Genomic DNA, 26,788 nt, shown 5'->3' on the forward strand with positions numbered 1-26,788 from the left:
TCACAGAGTGGATTTTCAGAGGAAAGTAATTAAATCTTGCTATAAAGGAAGGACTGGCAATAGCCAATTAACATGCCCTGATGAAGCCACACAAGTGAAACGATCGTAGGCTTTCAGAACACTCCCACTTTTCCTAATAGTGGCTGGGGAGGAAGTACACAGTGAATGCAAACTGCCGTGGATATAGGAGCACTTTACACCTCTGAACTGAAGGCTTTTTTTCACCTACACTACATGGTAACCCGTGAAACCGCTTAACCTAGCCCAGAGACCTCTTCTAGTAGGGCAAATCGTAAGCTCTCTGACCTCTCAGCTGCCTCGGGTATGGCAGCTTATCCCACTTCTAAGTTAGGGTAAGTTAGAGGCGCCCACATGGTCGAGTTACTCACAGAGCTAGTGGGGGTTAACAGCGAGGTGTTTACAAAAGTCATCCAGTCTGAGCAGTCACATTCCTTAGAAGAATAATCACCATCTGTATGCATCAGATCTCCCAGCCGGGTCGATATACGGAGGATCTCTGGTCTTCAATTCAGCAAATGCACACACAGGAACTTTGCAGCAAGTATTGTACTGAGCTCAAATACATTGTGGCATCGTAACTAGTTCATTTGTGTAATGGATCCAGCTATCTAATAGAGCAATTATCAACCTAGCATTGCAAAAAGATTGCACTACCCTTCATATTGACTCTATATATTTTAATGTGTAAGGTTTTTTGGGAATATTTTCTTTAATCTTTATTTTATTTTGTCTTGATCCTTCGCAATTAAATATTTAGTGATAGTTACTTTGTGTGCTTCAAGTTAATTTGTCAGCGGGGTGATTATATTTATTTATGGTCACTAATTTTTGCATATATTGCATTTATACTACTAGAGGCAAGAGTGCTAATTTATAAGTACTATTTTTCTTTAAATATTTACCATTTTTTACTTTCACTTAAAGCACCGGTCTTTATTGGACTTTTTGCCCTATTTACGCTTGTGCCCTATCCTAGTAGTTTTATTTGCACAATGTGCAAATGACACAAATTAGTACTGATAATTTAAGTGTTTGGGCTATTTCTGCATATAGTTTGTTATTAAATAATAATAGACAATAAAGGTATAATATCTGACTTGGTCTTAGACGGTTTGAATGTTAGATATCCCAGTTTATAAAGACACTGAGAAAATATTGACTTGAACATGCAATTTCCTTTTTTCCAAATTTCTTAACATAAACCGTTAACACAGAGCCATAAAACTTGTAGTGATGTCGCGAACAGTTTCCCGGACGAAAAGTTTGCGGCGATCATAGCTTGTTTGCGTTCGCCGCGGCGGGCGAACATATGCGATGTTCGATCCTCCCCCTATTTGTCATCATTGAGGAAACTTTGACCCTGTATCTCACAGTCTGCAGACACATTTCAGCCAATCAGCAGCAGACACTCCCTCACAGCTCCTGGGCAGCAGCCATTTTAGATTCATTCTGATCCTGCATTCTTAGTGAGAGGAGGGATAGTGCTGCTGCTGATGATTTTATAGGGAAATTGATAGCTAGGCTAGTGTATTCAGTGTCCACTACAGTCCTGAAGGACTCATCTGATCTCTGCTGTAAGGACAGCACCCCAAAAAGCCCTTTTCAGGGCTAGAACATCAGTCGTTTTTTTTCTTTCTTTGTAATCTAATAGCAGTTGCCTGCCTGGCACTGCCAGCCTGTGTGTCAGGCTCACAGCATATACTGTGCCTACTTGCTCAGTGCCACCAGTCATATCTGGTGTAACATTAGTGTAAATTTAAAAAAAAAAACTTTTACATCAGTCTGCTAGTGTAATCTAATTTCAGTTGCCAGGCCAGCCTGCCACTGTCAGCCAGCCTGTGTGTCAGGCTCACAGCATATACTGTGCCTACTTCCTCAGTGCCACCAGTCATATCTGGTGTAACATTAGTGTAATTTTTTTAAAAAAAAACTTTTACATCAGTCTGCTAGTGTAATCTAATTGCAGTTGCCTGCCTGCCTGCCAGCGTGTGTGCCAGGCCCACTTGCCAACAAGTGCCACCAATCATATTTGTTATAACAGTAGTGTAAATATTTTAAAAAAAAAACTTTTTGGACTGTGAAACATCAGTCTGCTAGTGTAATCTAATTGCAGTTGCCTGCCTGCCAGCGTGTGTGCCAGGCCCACTTGCCAACTAGTGGCACCACTCATTTGTTATAACAGTAGTGTAAATATTTTTTAAAAAAACTTTTTTGACTGTGAAACATCAGTCTGCTAGTGTAATCTAATTTCAGTTGCCTGCCTGCCTGCCTGCCTACCAGTGTGTGTGCCAGGCCCACTTGCCAAGTTAGTGGCACCACTCATATTTGTTATAACAGTAGTGTAAATATTTAATAAAAAAAACTTTTTTGACTGTGAAACATCAGTCTGCTATTGTAATCTTATTGCAGTTGCCTGCGTGTGTGCCAGGCCCACTTGCCAAGTTAGTTGCACCACTCGTGTAAATATTTAATAAAAAAAACTTTTTTGACTGAAACATCAGTCTGCTAGTGTAATCTAATTGCAGTTGCCTGCCAGCGTGTGTGCCAGGCCCACTTGCCAACTAGTGCCAATCATCATATTTGTTATAACAGTAGTGTAAATATTTAAAAAAAAAAACTTTTTTGACTGTGAAACATCAGTCTGCTAGTGTAATCTAATTGCAGTTGCCTGCCTGCCTGCCTGCCTGCCAGCGTGTGTGCCAGGCCCACTTGCCAACTAGTCCCACCACTCATATTTGTTATAACACTAGTGTAAATATTTTTAAAAAAAACTTTTTTGACTGTGAAACATCAGTCTGCTAGTGTAATCTAATTGCAGTTGCTTGCCTGCCAGCGTGTGTGCCAGGCCCACTTGCCAAGTTAGTGGCACCACTCATATTTGTTGTAACAGTAGTGTAAATATTTAATAAAAAAAACTATTTTGACTGTGAAACATCAGTCTGCTATTGTAATCTTATTGCAGTTGCCTGCCTTCCTGCCTGCATGTGTGCCAGGCCCACTTGCCAAGTTAGTTGCACCACTCGTGTAAATATTTTAAAAGAAAACTTTTTTGACTGTGAAACATCAGTCTGCTAGTGTAATCTAATTGCAGTTGCCTGCCAGCGTGTGTGCCAGGCCCACTTGCCAAGTTAGTGGCACCACTCATATTTGTTATAACAGTAGTGTAAATATTTTTTTTAAAAAAACTTTTTTGACTGTGAAACATCAGTCTGCTAGTGTTATCTAATTTCAGTTGCCTGCCTGCCTGCCAGCGTGTGTGCCAGGTCCACTTGCCAACTAGTGCCACCAATCATTTTTTATAACAGTAGTGTAAATATTTTTAAAAAAACTTTGACAGTGAAACATCAGTCTGCTAGTGTAATCTAATTGCAGTTGCCTGCGTGTGTGCCAGGCCCACTTGCCAACAAGTGCCACCACTCATATTTGTTGTAACAGTAGTGTAAATATTTTAAAAAAAAACTTTTTTGACTGTGAATCATCAGTCTGCTAGTGTAATCTAATTGCAGTTGCCTGCCAGCGTGTGTGCCAGGCCCACTTGCCAACTAGTGGCACCACTCATTTGTTATAACAGTAGTGTAAATATTTTTTAAAAAAACTTTTTTAACTGTGAAACATCAGTCTGCTAGTGTAATCTAATTTCAGTTGCCTGCCTGCCTGCCTACCAGTGTGTGTGCCAGGCCCACTTGCCAAGTTAGTTGCACCACTTGTGTAAATATTTAAAAAAAAAACTTTTTTGACTGAAACATCAGTCTGCTAGTGTAATCTAATTGCAGTTGCCTGTCTGCCTGCCAGCGTGTGTGCCAGGCCCACTTGTCAACTAGTGGCACCACTCATATTTGTTATAACAGTAGTGTAAATATTTTAAAAAAACTTTTTTGACTGTGAAACATCAGTCTGCTAGTGTTATCTAATTGCAGTTGCCTGCCAGCGTGTGTCCCAGGCCCACTTGTCAAGTTAGTGGCACCACTCATACTTGTTATAACAGTAGTGTAAATATTTTTAAAAAAAACTTTTTTCACTGTGAAACATCAGTCTGCTAGTGTAATCTTATTGCAGTTGCCTGCGTGTGTGCCAGGCCCACTTGCCAAGTTAGTGGCACCACTCATATTTGTTGTAACAGTAGTGTAAATATTTTTTAAAAAAACTTTGACTGTGAAACATCAGTCTGCTAGTGTAATCTAATTGCAGTTGCCTGCCTGCCTGCCTGCCTGACAGCGTGTGTGCCAGGCCCACTTGCCAAGTTAGTGGCACCACTCATATTTGTTATAACAGTAGTGTAAATATTTAAAAAAAAAAACTTTTTGGACTGTGAAACATCAGTCTGCTAGTGTAATCTAATTGCAGTTGCCTGCCTGCCAGCGTGTGTGCCAGGCCCACTTGCCAACTAGTGCCACCAATCATATTTGTTATAACAATAGTGTAAATATTTTTAAAAAAAACTTTTTTGACTGTGAAACATCAGTCTGCTATTGTAATCTTATTGCAGTTGCCTGCCAGTGTGTGTGTGCCAGGCCCACTTGCCAACAATCATATTTGTTATAACAGTAGTGTAAATATTTAAAAAAAAAAACTTTGACTGTGAAACATCAGTCTGCTAGTGTAATCTAATTGCAGTTGCCTGCCAGCGTGTGTGCCAGGCCCACTTGCCAACTAGTGCCAAAAATCATTTGTTATAACAGTAGTGTAAATATTTTAAAAAAAAACTTTTGACTGTGAAACATCAGTCTGCTAGTGTAATCTAATTGCAGTTGCCTGCCAGCGTGTGTGCCAGGCCCACTTGCCAACTAGTGCCAAAAATCATTTGTTATAACAGTAGTGTAAATATTTAAAAAAAAAACTTTTTTGACTGTGAAACATCAGTCTGCTAGTGTAATCTAATTGCAGTTGCCTGCCTGCCTGCCAGCGTGTGTGCCAGGCCCACTTGCCAACTAGTGGCACCACTCATTTGTTATAACAGTAGTGTAAATATTTTAAAAAAAACTTTTTTGACTGTGAAACATCAGTCTGCTATTGTAATCTTATTGCAGTTGCCTGCCTGCCTGCGTGTGTGCCAGGCCCACTTGCCAAGTTAGTTGCACCACTCGTGTAAATATTTTAAAAAAAACTTTTTTGACTGTGAAACATCAGTCTGCTAGTGTAATCTTATTGCAGTTGCCTGCCTGCGTGTGTGCCAGGCCCACTTGCCAAGTTAGTGGCACCACTCATATTTGTTGTAACAGTAGTGTAAATATTTTTTTAAAAAAACTTTTTTCACTGTGAAACATCAGTCTGCTAGTGTAATCTAATTGCAGTTGCCAGTGTGTGTGCCAGGCCCACTTGCCAACTAGTGGCACCACTCATATTTGTTGTAACAGTAGTGTAAATATTTTTTTAAAAAAACCTTTTTTGACTGTGAAACATCAGTCTGCTAGTGTAATCTAATTTCAGTTGCCTGCCAGCGTGTGTGCCAGGCTCACTTGCCAACTAGTGCCACCAATCATATTTCTTATAACAATAGTGTAAATATTTTTAAAAAAAACTTTTTTGACTGTGAAACATCAGTCTGCTAGTGTAATCTAATTGCAGTTGCCTGCCTGCCTGCCAGGGTGTGTGCCAGGCCCACTTGCCAACAATCATATTTGTTATAACAGTAGTGTAAATATTTAAAAAAAAAAAATTTTGACTGTGAAACATCAGTCTGCTAGTGTAATCTAATTGCAGTTGCCAGGCCAGCCTGCCACTGCCAGCCTGTGTGTCAGGCTCACAGCATATACTGTGTCTACTTCCTCAGTGCCACCACTCATATCTGGTGTAACATTAGTGTAAATTTTTTTAAAAAAAACTTTTACATCAGTCTGCTAGTGTAATCTAATTGCAGTTGCCTGCCTGCCAGCGTGTGTGCCAGGCCCACTTGCCAACAAGTGCCACCAATCATATTTGTTATAACAGTAGTGTAAATATTTAAAAAAAAACTTTTTTGACTGTGAAACATCAGTCTGCTAGTGTAATCTAATTGCAGTTGCCTGCCTGCCAGCGTGTGTGCCAGGCCCACTTGTCAACAAGTGCCACCAATCATATTTGTTATAACAGTAGTGTAAATATTTAAAAAAAAAACTTTTTTGACTGTGAAACATCAGTCTGCTAGTGTAATCGTATTGCAGTTGCCTGCCTGCCAGCGTGTGTGTCAGGCCCACTTGCCAAGTTAGTGGCACCACTCATATTTGTTGTAACAGTTTTGACTGTGAAACATCAGTCTGCTTTTTTGTGTCAGGCTCACAGCGTATACTGTCACTGTGCCCACTTGCCCAGTGGCACCACTCATATTTTGTTTAATAGTAGTGTAAGTCTACATTTAAAAAAAAAAAAAAAAAAATGACAGGCAGAGGCAGGCCACCCCGCAGGTGCCATCATGGTCGTGGTGCTGTGATTCCCTTTGGCCATAGAATAATGCCCAGTGTTAGGCCATGTACCATGGACATGAAAAGTTCTGATGAAATAGTTGACTTTATAACACAGGACACCCAATCTTCTACAGCTTCCGCTCATAACCTTGACGCACCATCCACCTCCAGCTTAGCTTCGGGCACCTCTCAAGTGACCAGTGCCACTCACCCGCCTGCCGCCACCACCAACACTAGCACCACAGCCGCTTCACTTGATCTGTCAGAGGAGTTATTGACACATCAGTTGGAAGAAATGAGTGATGTGCAACCATCATTGACAGAGGATGTAGATAACAGTGATATGTCTCAGTCAGGCAGTATTACAGACATGTACGTACGGTGTAATGATGATGTTGTACCCGCTGCTGCTTCCTTTGTTGATTTGTTAGATACAAGTGAAGCGGTTGATGATGATGCGTCCATGGATGTCACGTGGGTGCCCGCTAGAAGAGAAGAAGAGGAAGAAGAAGAGGAAGAAGAGGGGGAAAGTTCAGATGGGGAGACAGAGAGGAGGAGGAGACGAGTTGGAAGCAGGGGGAGGTCGTTGCAAGGAGATAGTGGCACAGCCAAACAGCATGCATCGGCACCCGGGGTCTGTTGCCACTACCAGAATGCCGTCATCGCAGAGCTCAGCAGTGTGGCATTTTTTGTGTGTGTGTGTCTGCCTCTGACAACAGCGATGCCATTTGCAACCTGTGCCAAAAGAAACTGAGTCATGGGAATTGCAACACCCACCTAGGTACAACTGATTTGCGAAGGCACATGATCTCCCATCAAAAACGACGATGGGATGAACACATGAGTAGAAGCAGCACACAAACTCAAAGCCACCATCCTCCTCCTGCTCCAGCATCTTCAGCCACGTCAACCACTGCTGTACTCCTTGCCCCCTCTCAACCATCCGCCACTCAGTCTCTCTTATGTAGCAGTTCCTGGTCATCTGCCCACAGTCAGGTGTCTGTCAAGGACGTGTTTGAGCGTAAGAAGCCAATGTCCCAAAGTCATCCCCTTGCCCGGCATCTGACAGCTGGCTTGTCTGAACTCTTAGCCCGCCAGCTTTTACCATATAAGCTGGTGGAGTCTGAGGCGTTCAAAAAATTTGTATCTATTGGGACACCGCAGTGGAAGGTACCCGGCCGAAATTTCTTTTCACAAAAGGCATTCCCCAACCTGTACTTGATTGTGCGAAAGGAAGTAATGTCATGTCTGGCAAACAGCGTTGGGGCAAGGGTCCATCTGACCACTGATAGCTGGTCTACAAAGCATGGTCAGAGCAGGTATATCACCTACACTGCGCATTGGGTAAACCTGCTGACGGCTGACAAGCATGGAATGCGTGGCTCTGCAGAGGAGTTGGTGAAACCGCCACAACTTGCAGTCAGGCCTGCTGCTACCTCCTCTACTCCTCCTACTCCATCCTCTTCCATAACCTCTTCCTCGGCTGAGTCCTCTTCTGCTGCTGCGTCTTGCTCCACATCAACGGCACCCCCCAAGCTCCCCAGGTACTATTCAACATCCCGGATATGGCAGTGTCACACCGTGTTGCCTGAAAGCAGAGAGTCACACCGCACCAGTACTCCTGTCCGCCCTGAACGCACAGGTGGATCAGTGGCTGACTCCGCACCAACTGGAGATTGGCAAAGTTGTTTCTGACAATGGAAGTAATTTGGTGGCGGCATTGAAATTGGGCAAGTTGACACATGTGCCGTGCATGGCACATGTGTGTAATCTTATTGTACAACGCTTTGTGCATAAGTACCCAGGCTTACAGGACGTCTTGAAGCAGGCCAGGAAGGTGGGTGGCCATTTCAGGGGTTCCTACACGGCCATGGCGCACTTGTCAGATATCCAGTGGCGAAACAACCTGCCAGTGAGGCGCTTGATTTGCGACAGCCCGACATGTTGAAATTCAACACTCCTAATGTTCGACCGCCTGCTCCAACAAGAAAAAGCCGTTAACGAGTATTTGTATGACCGGGTGCTAGGACAGCCTCTGGGTAGCTGGGGATGTATTTGCCACGTTACTGGACGCTCATGCGCAATGCCTGTAGTCTCATGCGTCCTTTTGAGGAGGTGACAAACCTAGTCAGTCGCACCGAAGGCACCATCAGCGACATCATACCATTTGTTTTCTTCCTGGAGCGTGCCCTGCGAAGAGTGCTGGATTAGGCCATAGATGAGCGTGAAGAGGAAGAGTTGTGGTCTCCATCACCACCAGAAACAGCTTTATCAGCAGCAACGCAGGAAGAGGATTGTGACGAAGAGGAGTCAGAGGAGGAATGTGGCTTAGAGGAGGAATGTGGCTTTGAGGAGGAGGAGGAGGAGGAGGAGGAGGGCCAAGCACAACAGGCATCCCAGGGTGCTAGTTGTTGTCACCTCTCTGGTACCCGTGGTGTTGTACGTGGCTGGGGGGAAGAAGATACCTTCAGTGAGATCACGGAAGACGAGGAACGGGACATGAGTAGCTCAGCATCCAACCTTGTGCAAATGGGGTCTTTCATGCTGTCGTGCCTGTTGAGCGACACTCATATAAAAAAGCTGAAGGAGAACGAACTGTACTAGGTGTCCACGCTACTAGACCCCCTGTATAAGCATAAAGTGACTGAAATATTACCGAATTCCCGCAAGTCGGAAAGGATGGAGCAGTTAAAAAATAAATTAAAAAGTATGCTTTACACAGCGTATAAGGGTGATCTCACAGCACAACGGGAATCTAACAGGGGAAACGATGAAAGTAATACTCCTCCTCCCACGACCACGCCAGCAAGGACAGGACGCTTTCCAGACGTGTTGTTGATGGAGGACATGCGGACCTTTTTAACTCCTATGCATCGCCACAGCCCTTCGGGATCCAGCCTCAGAGAACGGCTCAACCAACAGGTAGCAGACTACCTCGCATTAACTGCGGACCTCAACACTCTGAGGAGCGATGAACCCCTTGACTACTGGGTGTGCAGGCTTGACCTGTGGCCTGAGCTATCCCAATTTGCAATCAAACTTCTGGCCTGCCCCACTTCAAGTGTCCTGTCAGAAAGGACCTTCAGTGCAGCAGGAGGTATTGTCACTGAGAAGAGAAGTCGCCTAGGTCAAAAAAGTCTTGATTATCTCACCTTTATTAAAATGAATGAGGGATGGATCCCAAAGGGACTGACATTGGGCGATACATTTGAGTAAAAAAGGCCTGATGAGATGAGCTGCTTCTGTTTCATGAATTCCTGTTTTGTTGTTGTATCCCTGGTAACTGAACTCGGCTTGCTGATTGACCATTCTTCTGGATTCCCCTTTTTGCTTTATGAAAGATTGGACTGCTTTCCTGGCTACTGACCCTTGGCTTGTATTCTGACAATTCATTTGTATCCTGTATGCTTACTTGGCTACTGTGTCTATCACCATGCTGTGAGAACTGTAAGCTTAACTGGCTGCTGAGTCTAAGCAACTATACTGTGACATCTGTTTATCCTGAAGCCAAGTACCTTTGCTGTGAGTACCGGTATACTTCCTTGGCTGTTGGTACTAAACTCCACCGCTGTAAGAATTGTATGTTAATCTGCCTGTTGAGTCTAAGCAACTATACTGTGACATCTGTTTATCCTGAAGCCAAGTAACTCTGCTGTGAGTACCAGTATACTTCCTTGGCTGTTGGTACTAAACGCCACTGCTATAAGAACTGTATGTTAATCTGCCTGCTGAGTCTAAGCAACTATACTGTGACATCTGTTTATCCTGAAGCCAAGTACCTCTGCTGTGAGTACCTGTATACTTCCTTGGCTGTTGGTACTAAACTCCACAGCTGTAAGAACTGTATGTTAATCTGCTTGCTGAGTCTAAGCAACTATACTGTGACATCTGTTTATCCTGAAGCCAAGTACCTCTGCTGTGAGTACCTGTATACTTCCTTGGTTGTTGGTACTAAACTCCACTGCTGTAAGAACTGTTTGTTTATCTGCTTGCTGAGTCTAAGCAACTCTACTGTGACATTTGTCTTCCTGAAACTAAGTTGCCTTACCGAGATACTGGCGTATGCTCGGCCTGTTCCTGAACCAAAGTTGTCTTACCGAGATACTGGCGTATGCTCGGCCTGTTCCTGAACCAAAGTTGTCTTACCGAGATACTGGCGTATGCTCGGCCTGTTCCTGAACCAAAGTTGTCTTACCGAGATACTGGCGTATGCTCGGCCTGTTCTTGAACCCAAGTTGCCTTACCGAGATACTGGCGTATGCTCGGCCTGTTCCTGAACCCAAGTTGCCTTACCGAGATACTGGCATATGCTTGGCCTGTTCCTGAACCCAAGTTGCCTTACCAAGATACTGGCGTATGCTCGGCTCCTTCCTGAAACCAAGTTGCCTTACCGAGATACTAGATAATGGTGTATGCTCGGCCCCTTCCTGAACCCAAGTTGCCTTACCGAGATACTGGCGTATGCTCGGCCCGTTCCTGAAACCAAGTTGCCTTACCGAGATACAGGTGTATGCTCGGCCCCTTCCTGAACCCAAGCTGCTATACCGAGATACTGGCGTATGCTCGGCCACTTCCTGAAACCAAGTTGCCGTTCTGAGATACAGGCGTATGCTCGCCGCTCGGCCTGTTCCTGAAACCAAGTTGCCTTACCGAGATACTGGCATATGATACCAAGTAATTGCCACAATGTATCTAGGAGCAGGTCAATGTAGTTATAGTGCAGTCCCTCTTATTACACATTTCTCCAATAGGTGTAATCAATTAGCACACAGAACAAAAAGAGATTGAGGGACGCGCCCAACCAGGCTAACTACTCTAAATATCCTATCAAAACTATCCAAATTGGAGTTAAAACTGTGCAAAAAATATTTTAAATAATCCAGCCAACAAAAATTTTATAAGTAATTAACCTTCAATATTTATTAACATAAACTCACATACACAAAAAAATAAATCTAACAGACACTGGTGTCAATTAATATATTAAAAATAATTCATGTATTAAAAAATACACTCTAAAAACAATTCATATACAATTGATTCTCAACTGGTCGTTGGTTCACAATAAATTTATAGCAAACTTTTGTAGATTTGTAGTTTCACAATCTTAAAGGATTTTTTGAAATGTCTTTAAATATGCCTTTAAAAATTACACAGTTCTATATATCCTTCAAACTCTTTGACAGTGTGAGCTGAAATCACATTTGTAGACAGTGTTAGTAACAAGTGCCAAGATTTTATGAATGTGTAGCAATCTCAGATTGTTATTGCTTAAAGGGTCACTAAACCGAAAATCTTTCTTTCATGATTTACTTTTATTATTTATTTTGCTTCATTTTTTAGATATCCTTAGTTGAAGAAACAACAATGCACATGGTGAGCCAATCACACAAGGCTTCTATGTGCAGCAACCAATCAGCAGCTACTGAGCATATCTAGATATGCTTTTCAGCAAAGAATATCAAGAGAATAAAACAAATTAGATAATAGAAGTAAATTAGAAAGATGTTTAGAATTGCATTCTCTTTCTAAATCATGAAAGAAAAAATTTGGGTTTCATGTCCCTTTAAGTGTAATAACAAAGTCTCCACGTCTTGTTACTTCATAACAGTGTATAAAGAAGTCATGTGGTTGTTACATGTATGCTCTTCTGAGCTGTCTTTAACCAAAACACAGATTTCTTGTATATTGCAGAAATAAGCGTTACCTTGATCCTTTTAGTCGGGTATGCTTTAATCTTTTCCGGTACCTTTTAAAGCCGGGCATTCAGTGTAATCCTCAGTCACTTAAGGATGCCGCTCGTCAGCGGTTGTTGAATCTTGCGGCTTGTCTGTTTTGGTGACGCCAGCAATCTGGTGCACCAATCGACTCCTTGCAATTCTTTCCAGGTTCAGTGTGCACACTTCTTTAAGATAGTTACTCCTATCGCCCCAACAGCATAACTCGGTAAATATTTTCAGAAAGCTGGAGTTGCGGTTTTGGGAGTGTAGCTCTGCATCAAATTTTCAGTGTATTTCTACACCTCAGTTCACAGGCTTTCCAGGTAGAAGCTGCAGGTAGATCAACGCGTGTCGGCTCTACAGGCCTTTGTCAAGATACTCAAATCCTCAGATCCTCCTCTATTTAAAGGCAATGGTATTGTTAAAGGCAAAAAAGTTAACCCTTAGATTGATTTTTCAAAGTCTATTTGGTCAGTTAAAAAGCCATAAGGGGACAAATATTCTTCTGTATATAAAAACAAGAATCTTAAATACAGCAATAACATATGGTTAATACATAATAGTAATGATATAAATAAATCAGTTACCCATAAATTGGAAAAATAATTTGTAGCTAAATTTAAATATAAATATTCAAAATCAAAAGCGAATCTAAAATACTAATAGACTGGATTCCCGTTAAAACACAGTTTAAACTCCAATTTGTTATCCAAAATTCATAGTAATAAATAATTTTAATATCTAAAAAAATTGATACCAATAAAACTTCTCTTAATAAAAAGATATATATATTACATTAAAATCCATCAGGATGGGGGCGTGTCCGGGCAGCGACCGAGTATGGCCGCAATAACAGGAGCTCTAGGAAATTATGAGGATATCCACCGCATATCCTAGATATACAAACTCATTTACCCTCAGAAAAAAGCTTGCTAAATATGCCATAATCTACTAATCCTGACGGATAGAAGTTTGCTCAACGAGTGATCCTGGAGACCTGTTCCAGACCATCAGGACCTTGGGCGGTGGCCTAGAATTCAGATCCTGATACCCCCCCCCGGTACGCCGGGCGCAGCAGTTGTTTGAGAACTGCGATAATTGACCATAATGGGGGAAATCTACAATATCTTCCAAGAACTTTTTGCGGAGATGGAGCGCGACTTGTGCCATCGGCTGGATAATTTTATTCAAAAGGTGGAGGACGAGAGAGACCGAGTGAGGTCTAATAGAATGAAGCCTACGGGAGCGCATCATCTATCATCAGTGAGGCTGTGTGAGCAGACGTGGCAGGCAGGGGGGTTCCAGTGTACCCCTACAAATCACACAACAGAGCGAAGGGATATCCAGACTGTGCCTGAGTTGCTGGAGATGCCCTCAGGGGAATTTGACAAAGAGCGCTCAGGGATTGGGCCTTTTGTGACGCAACAGCTTAACGCTGCAACAGAGAACGTTAACCTGACCTGGGAGGTTGGTGCGCAATGGTTGGCAGTGAATTTGAAGCCTCCTGATGCAGAGGGAAGTGCGGCCGGCTCCCGTGAGTGGTGCACAGTCCCAGTGCAGAAATGGGAGAAGGTGGGCGCGAGTGCCCGAAAGATGTACCTCCAAAGTGAGCTGTTCAGGACCCCAGACTGGGAATATCGGGTAACGACCATTAAACCCCTGGGGCAGCTTGACCAATATGCAGCTGGGGGCCCAAGGGACTTGGCTTATATTGCTAGAAGGGGTATAGGGTAAAAACGACTGTGTCACAATGCTTGGTCTCCTGGGGGTTTCTTTGTGCCCATACTAATGAAGACTCCGGTTGGAAAAGTGTTTATGGGATATATAACCCTCCTTTAGTCCCCCCATATCTACAGTCTGGGACACATCCCCCACGTGGACTCATCAGCTATATTTGTTTATGATCTTATAAAGCATTGGATATAACTTGTTTTTTATGACTGGCATGCCAGTCTGATCCCCCTTGGGAAGCCTTTAGACCCTATGTAATGGTAGCTGCTGTTGAACAGTTTTACATGTAAATCCATGCTGATCTGCAAAATCTCTGATCCTAGTCTTGGATAAGATTTCTCCCTGGCAATAGTTATTTTTATTTATTTCTAACAGTCAACTTTAAACCAGTATTATATAGTTAGATACATTTTTTTATCAGCTTCAAAATACGTATAATTGGTAATTATCTGCCTCCTATAGGTGTAAGTAGTGGGCTATTTTTTAGTATCATATGCATAATAGCTCATCACTAATTGCCCCTTCCAAGCCTCAGTAGGGTGCTATTTCTCACTAGAATCCCCCTTATTGTTATTTCTTATACTGTATATGTGTACAGGTATGAGTGTATAGTTGTGTATATAATATAAATAATACTTAAAACGTATGCTGTACTAAACCATTTATAGAGGCCCAAAAGTGGCCTATATACCTTGGGTAATGTAACTTTATCTGGGTACTTTGATGTTATGCTACCCTTCATTCAGCTCCCCAAATAGTATTAACTGTATTAGGATCGCTGGCTCAGCTCGGTGTCCCTAATGCTGGGTCACTTAATTGTGATGATGTGTATGTATGTATGCAGGCTTATACATGTGTATATTTAATGAACAAGGTCCCATATTTCTACTTTTCTACACATGCTGTTCAATACTGTATGCAAAATCCCATAGAATATCCTGCTGGTATAATCTTGATATAGGAGTGGGATATATACTACGTGTTAGTTAATGGTCGTAGGGGCTGCCCAAGATTCCTGCTGCAAAATATTATTCCACACCCCTTTAGATTTCCTATGGCATAGCATGTCTCTAAGAATAAAATACCCAAACGCCTTACATACAGCACAAGAGAGTACTTCTCTATATTTTAATAGGGCCTTAGAGGGCCCCTGAAGTTATAATCCCCTATAGGTATCTCTAATTCCTTTTCAACACTCAGGGTCTAAATATTATATTAGGGTAAAAATGTGTGCTGCTTGGTATGCTGGGTTCTTCAACTGTGCGGACCTATGTGTTTGAAGGCATGAAGTCCCATGTATTTGTTATTGAGCCATATCCAGGCTGTACTAGACATGCCGTTCACAATAATGTGCTGAACCCTATAGAGCAATCTGTTGGCATTTTCTCAAAAGTAAGGGTCTATTGTATATCAGGTGCTACATAAAGATTCCCCCCCAAACTGCTTAAGGTAGAGATAACATTATTACAGCATTGGGTCAAAGTGTGGCCCTATTAACATTCTTTCCATTCTCTACCCATCACCTATATATTTTTCTTTTGTCTTTTGAATATGTCATGGACAGGTACAAGCCTGCATATGTTGCAAATTGTTCATTGAAGTTAGGCTTAGACTACGTTGGTTGTTTTGTTCTATGTTATTTGTCCTTTTGAAAATGCACTTAGATAAAATGAGGTAATATACATGGCTAGAAAATGTACCTGTGCGTAAAGGTATACTTAGATTTTACAGATATGAAGTCATGCTTGTTTAGTCCATCATGTAAGTTCTGATGTCTGTCAAATGGGCATGTTGCCATGATGTTTTTTCTGTGTAATTTTATTTTTGTCTGTCATATTACCTCAATAAAAAATTATTTAAAAAAAAAAAAAAATCCATCAGGATGTAACAAATCTGTCATTCTCCGGTTAAAAATAATAATAATGGTAATATATTAAAACCAAATGGGTAAGAAAACCAAGCAAGATAAAAATACCTAAACGTTAATTAGACGGTTCTTTGGGAAAAAAAGGGGGAAAGGGATCACGTTAAAACACAGACTCTAGTCTAAATGTATTTATTATTCTATACTTAACTAATCTTTTTGAAATTAATCTTAAAAAATTAACAAAATCTCAAAAGGGAAAAAATTCATATTGAATTACATCTGCAATAACTAACATTAAAAAGGAAGGTTATCCAAGTCTCTCTTGAGGGGGGGAAATAACCAGTGCTCTACTCAAAAGAAACCCGCAAATATTCTTTTGTGGATCCCAAATCAAACTGTTAATATTCACGTTAATCATTATTCTATGATACTTCCTTATCAGGTTATTATTTCTTAAGTTATCAGATTAGATGATTTAAATCTAATTCACTATTGAGGCCACCCGGGTAAAGAGACCCGAAATTGAATATTAATTCAGCTTCTTTGCGAAGTAGTTTCTTCTCTATATCCCCCCTCCTTCCATCTGGAGTAATTTACTTTTATCAATTGATGAATCAATTCTAAATAATAGAGAAATCGTAAATAAAAATGGGAAAGAGGCAGTTGAAGAAAGTATGAATTTTGAATTTGAGAATTTAATAATTAAGGAGATGAAAATCAGTACAGAACTTAAATTATTGGAAAAATATGTTAAACAAAACATGGTACCTCGGGGGCTACGTCTTAAAAAAGACTGCACATTTGAGTTAAATAATAATCATAAAAAAGAATGGTTTACCCACACAAACAACAACTCACAAGACCTCTAACTCCTTTCGAGACCCTGTGTGTACAAAAATCACCTACCGGGCATGCCACGTCTAGACTTTACAAACCTTTGCTAATAGCGGACGCGCAAACACTCCCCTCCTATACTAAGGCATGGGAACAGGAATTAAACTCTGACATTTCCTACAAAGAGTGGCACAAGGCTTTCGCTTACACCCAACACTCCTCCATCTCAGCCAGGGTGCAGGAATCCAACTACAAACTTCTATCCCGATGGTATCTTACACCTAACAGACTGCAGACCATATACAAGACCGCCTCTCGGAGGTGTTGGAGGGAATGTGGAGGGGAGGGGTCACTCTCCCATATTTGGTGGGGTTGCCCTAAGCTTGACTCCTACTGGACAGGGATACTCACCCACATAAAAGACACAACAGGGTACACATTAACTAACGATCCTAAATCTTTACTCTCTATATCCTTACCCAAAATGAAAAACAAAGTTTCTAGGGCCCTGTTGATGATCATGCTGAACAGTGCTAAGATGTTAATCCCCAGGCACTGGAAATCTCAGAAAGTCCCGACCCTAGATGAGTGGAGACAGCAGGTCTCCACTCTTCTCCACCTGGAAAGATACCACCACCTCACCCGGGGCACACTAGACACACACGAGAATATGCTGTCCATGTGGTCTGACGGTGGGACCTCCCGGGCCGAACAAAATGGGACAGTGATCCCGACTTCTCACTGACTTACCTGGGACCCGACCCGGAGGAACGGGGCAGATAATATAAAGAACCTGTAGTAGAGACCTACTTATTGACCAAAGACCCTCCACCCCGACTTACCTCACCTTTGCCCCTCCCGCCCCCCTCGGGGCCCATCACCATTAACATTATTGTCATCATCAACATTATCAACTTTATATATACTGTATATGCTGTCTGTAATATCACCAAATGTCCTCTTCGCTGTAATCTGAAGGGGTACACCCAATATGTATGAATACATCTGTCACATCTTAATTTGCTGGACTATTGAGGCTGCGGAATCCAAGGTCATTCTATGCCACTTGGTATGGATGGGTCCAGCTATGGCCACTCTCAGGAAATTGTGGCGCACTGCCTCTACGAGACTGTGCAACACAAACACCCAGGGTCTGGCGGACTTGCCGCCCGTTGGGGACTTTGTACTCCTTTTATTTCCCTCTTTGGTGCACCCACTGGAAGCCGAGAAAGGGTACCTTTGCTACCTACCGTTCATCTTGTAATGTTTTAAGATGTTGTAATTTTTCTATTTCCTAAATAAAGCTTTTTGAAAACCAAAAAAAAAAAAAAAAAAAAAAGAATGGTTTGACATTTTAGAGAAAGCGTCTTTAGATCTATTAGGGGTTATAATTAAAGCCAGGACACTGGCGGTTAAAAATCTTAGAGAAAATATAGCCACCCAGAAAAATATATTTCAAACAAATAAAAGAGATATCCCTAAAGATAAACAGAAATATTTGATTAGCAAATTAGAAGAGTTAAAAAGTGACATCTTGAAAACTAAGTGGAATAAATATCAGAGGGATCAAGATGATTACAGGATAGAGAAGGAAGGCGGTCCAGATGGTCTAAGCAATAAGAGCAATACTATTCTGTTTAGTAAAAGAAAAGAAAATAAATCAAAGAAGCCTTGGATAACCATAAAAAGCTTATAAGGGTACAAAATGATGAGAATAGGGAGTATGACCAATCGACTATTAATAATGAAAAAGGGGATAAGAGAGAATACACACATGAATATACACAAAATAGAATAAGACAAGTGGAGACCCAACCAGAGCATAGAAGGATAGAGAATAACTCTGATAGATGTTACTATAATAGAGAAATGCAGAACCAAAACCAAAGATATTCTAGAGATTGGGATTATCCCTATGAGGAAAGATATGGACAAGGACACCAGGGAACATATAGAAATCTCAGAACTTTTAGGACAGAAAAAGATGACTATAGACAAGAAAGGAGGGGTTACTATAATGAAAGGAAACCCTATAGAGGAAGGAATGATTTTGATCATAATAGACAATGGAACTATAAAAAAGTATCAAATTATAGAGGATAGTATAACGACAATAATAGAAGACCACCCAATGAAAGAGAAGAGAGGAAACAGAATAATTGGAGGTTACCAGTACAGAATAGATATGAAGCTTTAGAACAGGAAGTTAATAACTCTCCACTAGATCATCCATTACAAGGAACCTCAAAAGATTTTTTAGAGATAGGCAGAGACAGAACCCACGACCCCCCAAAGGGAAAAAAGAACAAGAGAGGGCACAGAGGGAGAGGAAAGAGAAAACTAACTACTTTAAATGAAAATGAAGAAAGTGAGATCAAAGGGATTTTTAACATTAGTAATGTACCCCTAACCTTAGAAGAAAAGAAAATATTAAATAGGGGTTTATCTTTTGCACCATCGATAAAGTTAAACAAATTTGAACATTTAATTAATGTGAATCAATTCATTTGTAAATTGACTCTAAAGAAACATTTTTTTAAAAATCCCATTATGAAAACTTATGAAAATAGGGAGAATTTAACAACTACAAGGAACTACATCCATACAGAGTTTAAAAAGAAATCCACCTTCTACCCAAGCCATGAGAAAGGCAATTTTGTGGAATCCTTTGATAAGATGGTCAAGCATGATTTAGATAAATTAGACATTGAAAATAATAAGACTATGCATTGGAATCTAACGCTTAAGGAGAAAGAAGTTTTAAAAAACTTACAAAGAAGAAATGACATAGTGATCAAACAAGCAGATAAGGGTGGGGGGTTGTAATAATGAGTAACACATACTATTTGGAAGAATCTTATAGATTAATGGATGATGCATCCACATACAAAAAATTGTTAAATGACCAAGGTAATAAATATTTTAAAGAAATTGAGGTATTATTTAAAGATGCTTTAGCCAACAACCTAATCAATGAATCAGAGTTTAACTTTTTATGCATACAGAATTTTAAGACCCCTATCTTTTATTTTCTTCCCAAAATCCACAAGAGTTTAGAAAAACCTCCCGGTCGACCTATTATATCTGGCATCCAGTCAATCCCAATACCTTGATTATTTTTTACAAAATTATGTGAAGGATTTACCATCTTACTTATCAGACTCTACTCATTTTTTTAATGAAATAAAAACAATAGATTGGCAAGACAATATCATTATGGTAACGTGTGATGTCAGTGCACTCTACACGAATATTAAACATGAATTGGGACTGAAGGCGATAGTTTTATTTGAACCAAGATTCCAATATGACAAAGGAACAAGGACATTTTATCTTAGAATGTATACGTTTTATTCTAAACAAAAATTATTTTAAATTTGATGAAAAATATTTCTTGCAGATCAATGGGACGGCTATGGGCACAAGGTTCGCACCCAGTTATGCAAACTTATTCATGGGGAGGTTTGAGAATCAATTTAAAACTCCCCATGGGGTGCGAACCTTGTGCTCTATAGGCGTTACATTGATGATATGTTTTTAATATGGAGGGGTGATCCAGATCTTTTAAAATTATTTATTGAAGACCTGAATGACAACTATGGTCTGAGTTTTACATATGATTTCAGTTTGTTTAAAATTAATTTCCTTGATATTGAATTAGAAGTATCAAATGGTCATATCAAAACGAGAACTTTCTTTAAAAAAGTCGACACTAATAATTATATCGATTCAAGTAGCTGCCATCATGAAACCTGGAAAAGAAATATTCCAAAAGGCCAGCTCATGAGGGTCAGAAAAAAACTGTACGGAAATACAGGAATTTGAAGAACAATCTAAAATATTAAAAAGAAGATTCATACAGAAAGGATATAATATAAACAAAATTGAACAATTGACTACAGAAGTAAAAGGGATCGACAGAAAAATATTATTAGAAAAGAAAAAAAAGAAAGAATTAAGTGATATACGGTAAATAATGATTTATGTATACCCATGATTACTACATATTCATCACAATATAAGCAATTTGAAAAAATAGTTAATAAACACTGGCCTCTCCTGCTTAAGGACCCACTATTAGGTTCAAGTCTCAATAAAAAAACCTAAGTTTATTTATAAAAAAGCACCTAATCTTAAAAGTCTATTGGCTCCAAGTGAGTATAAAAAGAAAAATAATGGAATATTAGACAGATGCTTCAATGATCTAGAAGGAAATAAAATAGAAGGTTTTTTTCCCTGCCACTTTTGCAAATCATGCAAACACAGTAACAAAATAAAATATATCAAATTACCAAAGACAGGGAGAGATTTTAACTTAAATGGGATTATAAGATGCACTGATGTAAATGTAATATATGTAATTAAATGTGACTGTGAATTATTTTACTTGGGCCAAACGAGTAGGAAACCGAAGGACCGTATTAGAGAGCATCTGCTATGCATTGAACATAAGAGAGAGGATACTACATTATATAGACACTTCTCTGAAGTGCATCAGGGAAACGTTAAGAGTATGAAATATTGGGGTATAAAGAAAATAACTCCAGATGGAAGGAGGGGGGATATAGAGAAGAAACTACTTCACAAAGAAGCTGAATTAATATTCAATTTCGGGTCTCTTTACCCGGGTGGCCTCAATAGTAAATTAGATTTAAATCATCTAATCTGATAACTTAAGAGATAATAACCTGATAAGGAAGTATCATAGAATAATGATTAACGTGAATATCAATTGTGCAAATCTGAAGAATGCACTAACAGTTTGATTTGGGATCCTCAAAAGAATATTTGCGGGTTTCTTTTGAGTAGAGCACTGGTTATTTCCCCCCTCAAGAGAGACTTGGATACCCTTCCTTTTAATGTTAGTTATTGCAGATTTAATTCAATATGAATTTTTTCCCTTTTGAGATTTTATTGTTAATTTTTTAAGATTAATTTCAAAAAGATTAGTTAAGTATAGAATAATAAATACATTTAGACTAGAGTCTGTGTTTTAACGTGATCCCTTTCCCCCTTTTTTTCCCAATGAACTGTCTAATTAGCGTTTAGGTATTTTTATCTTGCTTGGTTTTCTTACCCATTTGGTTTTAATATATTACCATTATTATTATTTTTAACCGGAGAATGACAGATTTGTTACATCCTGATGGATTTTAATGTAATATATATATCTTTTTATTAAGAGAAGTTTTATTGGTATCAATTTTTTTAGATATTAAAATTATTTATTACTATGAATTTTGGATAACAAATTGGAGTTTAAACTGTGTTTTAACGGGAATCCAGTCTATTAGTATTTTAGATTCGCTTTTGATTTTGAATATTTATATTTAAATTTAGCTACAAATTATTTTTCCAATTTATGGGTAACTGATTTATTTATATCATTACTATTATGTATTAACCATATGTTATTGCTGTATTTAAGATTCTTGTTTTTATATACAGAAGAATATTTGTCCCCTTATGGCTTTTTAACTCTGACCAAATAGACTTTGAAAAATCAATCTAAGGGTTAACTTTTTTGCCTTTAACAATACCATTGCCTTTAAATAGAGGAGGAGCTGAGGATTTGAGTATCTTGACAAAGGCCTGTAGAGCCGACACGCGTTGATCTACCTGCAGCTTCTACATGGAAAGCCTGTGAACTGAGTTGTAGAAATACACTGAAAATTTGATGCAGAGCTACACTCCCAAAACCGCAACTCCAGCTTTCTGAAAATATTTACTGAGTTATGCTGTTGGGGCGATAGGAGTAACTATCTTAAAGAAGTGTGCACACTGAACCTGGAAAGAATGGCAAGGAGTTGATTGGTGCACCAGATTGCTGGCGTCACCAAAACAGACAAGACGCAAGATTCAACAACCGCTGACGAGCGGCATCCTTAAGTGACTGAGGATTACACTGAATACCCGGCTTTAAAAGGTACCGGAAAAGATTAAAGCATACCCGACTAAAAGGATCAAGGTAACGCTTATTTCTGCAATATACAAGAAATCTGTGTTTTGGTTAAAGACAGCTCAGAAGAGCATACATGTAACAACCACATGACTTCTTTATACACTGTTATGAAGTAACAAGACATGGAGACTTTGTTATTACACTTAAGCAATAACAATCTGAGATTGCTACACATTCATAAAATCTTGGCACTTGTTACTAACACTGTCTACAAACGTGATTGACAGTGTGAGCTGAAAAGAGTTTGAAGGATATATAGAACCGTGTAATTTTTAAAGGCATATTTAAAGGCATTTCAAAAAATCCTTTAAGATTGTGAAACTACAAATCTACAAAAGTTTGCTATAAATTTATTGTGAACCAACGACCAGTTGAGAATCAATTGTATATGAATTGTTTTTAGAGTGTATTTTTTAATACATGAATTATATTTAATATATGAATTATTCAGCCTCTAATGACACCGGTGTCTGTTAGATTTATTTTTTGTGTATGTGAGTTTATGTTAATAAATATTGAAGGTTAATTACTTATAAAATTTTTGTTGGCTGGATTATTTAAAATATTTTTTGCACAGTTTTAACTCCAATTTGGATAGTTTTGATAAGATATTTAGAGCAGTTAGCCTGGTTGGGCGCGTCCCTCAATCTCTTTTTGTTCTGTGTGCTAATTGATTACACCTATTGGAGAAAGGTGTAATAAGATGTACTGCACTATAACTACATTGACCTGCTCCTAGATACATTGTGGCAATTGTTTGTATTCCTATTCTCCAGTAGTGATGTACCGAACTGTTCGCCCGCGAACGGTTCCCAGCGAACATAGCTTGTTCGAGTTCGCTGCTGCGGGCGAACACATGGCGATGTTCGATCCGCCCCTATGTGTCATCATTGAGGAAACTTAGTGTCCACTACAGTCCAGAAGGACTCCACTCATCTCTGCTGAAAGGACAGCACCCCAAAAAGTGCTTTTTAGGGCTATATTTCGTGCCGTTGTTTTTTTTTTCCGTATTTTTATTAGCATTTGCCTGGCTTTCAGCCTGTGTGTTTAAGGCTCACAACATATGCTGTGATTACTGCCACCACTGATATCTCCCTAACAACATTAGTTTAAATTTAACTAACCAAAAATTTTAATTATCTTGCTAGTGTAATTTTTTTTCATTTTCTATCAGGCCTGTGTCACACAGCATATACTCTGGTTCATTGCTCTGTGCCAGCCACCAGTGTTAATATCCGTTTATAACATAATTTAAAATTTTAAAAAAATAATAATAATAATTTTTCTAGTGTAATCTAATTACATTTTCTATCAGGCCTGTGTCTGCCAGGCTCATTCAGCATTAATATACCTCTTTTTTAAGTCTTTTGGTTAATTGGTCTGTGCCAGGCAGCCACCACTCATATCTTCTTCACCTTAATTTAAATATAAAAAAAAAAAAAGTTTAAAATTTTTTGATAGTGTAATCTAATATTATTTTCTATCAGGCCTGTGTGTTTTGCTGACATACAGAGCCTACTGTGTTTACTTGCTGCCCTCCCTAGTCTATGAGCCATGACTCATATGTGTTTAACCTTTTTTTAATTCCCCCCCCCAAAAAATAATTTAAATCATGTTTCTAGTGTAATCTATCTAATAGTATTTTCTATCAGGCTGTGTGTATCTGACTTACAGAGCCTACTGTTTTTAATAGCTGCCCTTCCAAGGCTATCAGCCACGACTCATATGTATGTGCTTAAGCTTTTTCTTTAAATTCCCCCAAAAAAAGTCTTTAAATCATTATGCTAGTGTAATCTAATTTTATTTTCTATCAGGCCTGTGTCTAACTGTCTGACTTACACAGCATACTGTTGTTAATTGCTGCCATACGTAGCAGCCAGCCAGTGCGACCACTCATAGAGTCATATGTGCATTGCACTTCTTAACATAATTTTAATATTAAAATCTAAAATTTTAAAATATTTTGCTAGTGTAATCTAACTTAATTTTCTATCAGGCCTGTGTTTTTGTCACTTACACAGCATACTGTGTTAAATTGCTGCCCTACCTACCATCCATGACTCATATCTGCCAGCCTGTGTGCCAGGCCCAACTAGCCAATTAGTGGCACCAATCATAATTCTTGTTACAGTATCAAAAAAATTAAAAATCATAATTTTTTGGACTGCAAATATTCAGTCTACTAGTGCCATTGAATTGCAGTTTCCTCCTGCCTGGCAGCCTGTGTGCCAGGCAAAAACTAGCCAATTAGTGCCACCAATCCTAGTTGTTGTAAAAGTATTGTTAATCTTTAAAATTCCAAATTGATCGCTTGTGATTCATCAGTTTGCTCGTGCCATTGAATTGCAGTTTCCTCCTGCCTGCCAGCGTGTTTTCCAGGCCCAACTAGCCAATTAGTGGAACCAATCATAATTCTTGTAACAGTATATAAAAAAATAAAAATCATAATTTTTTGGACTGCAAATATTCAGTCTCCTAGTGCCATTGAATTGCATTTTACTCCTGCCTGGCAGCCTGTGTGCCAGGTCTACTTGAAAAATATTTACACCAATCATATTTGTTGTCAGTATTCTTAATAATTAAAAATTAAAATTTTTGGTAATAGTTGTTCTCAATCCTCAGTTTGCTCGTGCCATTGAATTGCACTTTTCCCCTGCCTGCCAGCCTGTGTGCCAGGCCGACTTCCAAAATATTTACACCAATCATATATGTTGTCACAGTATTCTTAATAATTAAAAATTAAAATTTTTGGTAATAGTTGTTCTCAATCCTCAGTTTGCTCGTGCCATTGAATTGCACTTTCCTCCTGCCTTGCAGCCTGTGTGCCAGGGCCACCTAGCCAATTATTCCCAGCAATCATATTTCTTTTAACAGTATTGCAAAAATTGTCAATCATCACTGTTTTGACTGTCAGTATTCAGCCTCCTAGTGTCCTTGAATTGCATTTACCTCCTGCCTGCCAGCCTTTTGTGCCAGGCCGTCTTGCCAACTATTCACACCAATCATAATTGTTGTCACAGTATTGTTACTAATTAAAAATAAAAAAAATTTGATTGTTGATCTTAATCCTCAGTTTGCTCGTGCCATTGAATTGCACTTTTCTCCTGCCTGGCAGCCTGTGAGCCAGGCCTACTTGAAAAATATTTACACCAGTCATATTTGTTGTCACAGTATTCTTAATAATTAAAAATTAAAATTTTTGGTAATTGTTGTTCTGAATCCTCAGTTTGCTCGTGCCATTGAATTGCAGCCTGTGTGCCAGGCCCACCTAGCCAATTATTCCCAGCAATCATATTTCTTTTAACAGTATTGCAAAAATTGTCAATCATCACTGTTTTGACTGTCCTTGAATTGCATTTACCTCCTGCCTGCCAGCCTGTGTGCCAGGCCATCTTGCCAACTATTTACACCAATCATAATTGTTGTCACAGTATTGTTACTAATTAAAATTAAAAGTTTTTTGATTCTTGTTCTTAATCCTCAGTTTGCTCGTGCCATTGAATTGCACTTTTCTCCTGCCTGCCAGCCTGTGTGCCAGGCCTACTTTCAAAATATTTACACCAATCATATTTGTTGTCACAGTATTCTTAATAATTAAAAATTAAAATTTTTGGTAATAGTTGTTCAGAATCCTCATTTTGCTTGTGCCATTGAATTGCACTTTCCTCCTGCCTTGCAGCCTGTGTGCCAGGCCCACCTAGCCAATTATTCCCAGCAATCATATTTCTTTTAACAGCATTGCAAAAATTGTCAATCATCACTGTTTTGACTGTCAGTATTCAGTCTCCTACTGTCCTTGAATTGCATTTACCTCCTGCCTTGCAGCCTGTGTGCCAGGCCCACCTAGCCAATTATTCCCAGCAATCATATTTCTTTTAACAGCTTTGCGAAAATTGTCAATCATCACTGTTTTGACTGTCAGTATTCAGTCTCCTAGTGTCCTTGAATTGCATTTACCTCCTGCCTTGCAGCCTGTGTGCCAGGCCATCTTGCCAACTATTTACACCAATCATAATTGTTGTCACAGTATTGTTACTAATTAAAATTAAAACATTTTTGATTGTTGTTCTTAATCCTCAGTTTGCTCGTGCCATTGAATTGCACTTTTCTCCTGCCTGCCAGCCTGTGTGCCAGGTCCAACTATCCAATTAGTGCCAGCAATCATATTTCTTTTAACAGTATTGCAAAATTTGTCAATCATCACTGTTTTGACTGTCAATCTGCAGTCTACTAGTGCCCTTGAATTGCATTTTCCTCCTGCCTGCCTGCCTGT

The sequence above is a fragment of the Bombina bombina genome, chromosome 7 (assembly GCF_027579735.1).
Source record: "Bombina bombina isolate aBomBom1 chromosome 7, aBomBom1.pri, whole genome shotgun sequence".
In the NCBI taxonomy this organism is placed as follows: Eukaryota; Metazoa; Chordata; class Amphibia; order Anura; family Bombinatoridae; genus Bombina; species Bombina bombina.